The sequence below is a fragment of the Sceloporus undulatus genome, chromosome 3, assembly GCF_019175285.1.
Source record: "Sceloporus undulatus isolate JIND9_A2432 ecotype Alabama chromosome 3, SceUnd_v1.1, whole genome shotgun sequence".
NCBI classification, from domain to species: domain Eukaryota; kingdom Metazoa; phylum Chordata; class Lepidosauria; order Squamata; family Phrynosomatidae; genus Sceloporus; species Sceloporus undulatus.
This window is the reverse complement of record NC_056524.1, coordinates 220,592,290-220,594,584: the sequence shown is the minus strand read 5'-3', so window position 1 is coordinate 220,594,584 and position 2,295 is coordinate 220,592,290. Positions and strand designations below refer to the sequence as shown.

General features: G+C 39.4%; 1 non-coding gene across 1 annotated transcript; it reads left to right on the top strand.

Annotated features, from left to right (window-relative positions):
• The first annotated feature begins 1,161 nt into the window (after nucleotides 1-1,161).
• LOC121927401 lies at nucleotides 1,162-1,319 on the top strand. The gene has a single exon (XR_006103199.1). It is a non-coding gene; the product is annotated as a U1 spliceosomal RNA (small nuclear RNA).
• The last annotated feature ends 976 nt before the right edge of the window (nucleotides 1,320-2,295 follow it).

Below are 2,295 nucleotides of genomic sequence, written 5' to 3'. Positions count from 1 at the left end.
GAAAACAATCCAAGTTAACTGCCTTGTAGGCACACCAAGACTGCCAAAGGTGGCCCAAACACCACCAAAAAGCTACTCCTTGCTGGCAGTCCATCTGGCCTCAGGACCACAGTGTCTGATCGCTGTGGTTCCACAGTGATTGGGGCCTCTGACCACTCCTTTTGCTCAATCTGCATGGCCCCAGAGATACCTTTTCAGTATTGGGTCCATAGCACTGACTCTGATAAAACTTTAGTTCTACATTGTACAGGGCTGAACATTTCTTTATAATGATCAGGTAACTGTATCTCATCATCCTTAAAAATAAATGGTTAATAGCTAATTGTGCATGTAAACTACTCTGTTTCAGAGGCCAAGTCAAATTTGTAGACTTAACAGCAAATTGGCACAGTTGGTGATGTGTTTTCTACCTACTTCATACAAATATGCCTGAGCTTCATCGGAGTGCTTTTTAGTGGAATGGCTGGTTTAGTAATTTGGGTGAATTTGTCGACTGTTCAAGGGCTGATACTGAAGTGACAATCTTAGTGTGCATCCTAAGGCACTGTTATTGCTGATCTGGGCTGTAGAGTTGGAAATAAAATTCAAAAATATTCCCCCAAATGGTAGAAAACATGTATTTAGAGTGTTGAGAAACCCTGATAAGAAGAATTCTGAACTGATAAGAATCTTCAGTTTCTCACTTATTCTGCACAAAATCCATATATGGTTGTTATGTACAGAAAATCATATTTTCTGTGTAAAAATAATATTTCAATAAAGAAATATTAATTCCTTCAACAAAAAAAGATGTTTTCAGCATAGAGATTGCTGTAATGTTGGGATTTATTCTGTGTAAAATTCACACATGGTTGATTTGCATAGAAAGCATCCTTTTCTGCTGACAAAACAGAATTTTCTGCACAAGAATTAATATTTCAGCATCAAAATATTATTTTCCACACATAAAATGCTGTGGGATTGTTGTTGTTGTTGTTGTTGTTGTTGTTGTTGTGCAAAATGACTATATGTAAATTTTGCACATAAGAAGTCCCAGGTATTGAATTGCCTTCTAAAACTCTATGGTTTTTGAAGACTTTCACTCAACAAGGAAAAAACTGCTGTGCAGCCAGGTGTCCTGTTTCCACATCAAACATGGTGATGGGAGGCTTCTGAGTAAGAATATTTACCTAGCAGGGAGACACCATGATCACAAAGGTGCTTTCCCAGGGTGAGGCTCACCCATTGCAGGTGTGCTGACCCCTGCAATTTTCCCCCATGCAGGAAACTCTACTAGCAGGTCCTGGGGCAGTGCAGGGACAAGTGTGTAAACATCTGTCCATCCCCATACTGATCTGGGGCTGGCCTAGATGAGCACCAAGGCCTTGATAGCATGGGCTGGACCCATGCTATCCTGCCCATATGCTCTGCCTGTTAGTGAAGAATTATCTCCCTACTGGGCTGTGGGGCCTGTGGACAAGATTTCAATGCAGTTAATGGACAATCAGGTTTATCTCCCTAGAGTTCTTGAGGAACAGGAAGGATGGCAAAGAAAGGCCATCTATCACACTTGGAAGAGTGTGGTTTAAGAGGAAGAAGGGATGGAAATAGTTATCCCTTCTTTAAAGGGTAGGGTTTGCCAAAACAGATCCTGGTGAGATTCCTGTAATGATTTTGGCTAGCTATTCCTACACATTCTTTCCTTCACATATCAGCTGTTAAAATTAAATAAATGTGGCACTTGTTCAATCCAACTCTTGTTATCTCAATTCTGTCTTCTGGCTCCATCTCCACATATAGCAATTAACCAATTCCAGGATGTACACAAGGTAAGGAACAAGATTTGTGACAGATTTACAGAGTCATAGGTTTGCTATGCTTAGCTAATGCTAATACTATTATTAATATGTATTATCAGTACTATTTACTTTACTGTTGTTAAGTGCTTTCAAGTTAACACTAGCTCAGGGTGAACCTAAGGCAAACCTATCATGGATGGCGGGGGCAGAGGTTGACAACATTTATTCAGAAATGGCTTGTTATTGCCTTCCTCTGTGGCTGAGAAAGTGTGTCTTGCCTAAGGTCACCCAAAGGATTTCCATGTCTGAGTAGAGATTTGAATCTTGATATCCCAAAGTCCTAATCCTAATTGAGAAATAAAATCCCAATTTGGAAATGAATTAATTAAATAATTCAACACTTAAACCATTCCACAATGCAGGCTCTCTTTTAAACAGTTAAACTTGGCTGATATTAATGATGTCTACTTCTCTTTCAATGACATGCCTTCTAGTTAACAATGTTGACACTATTATT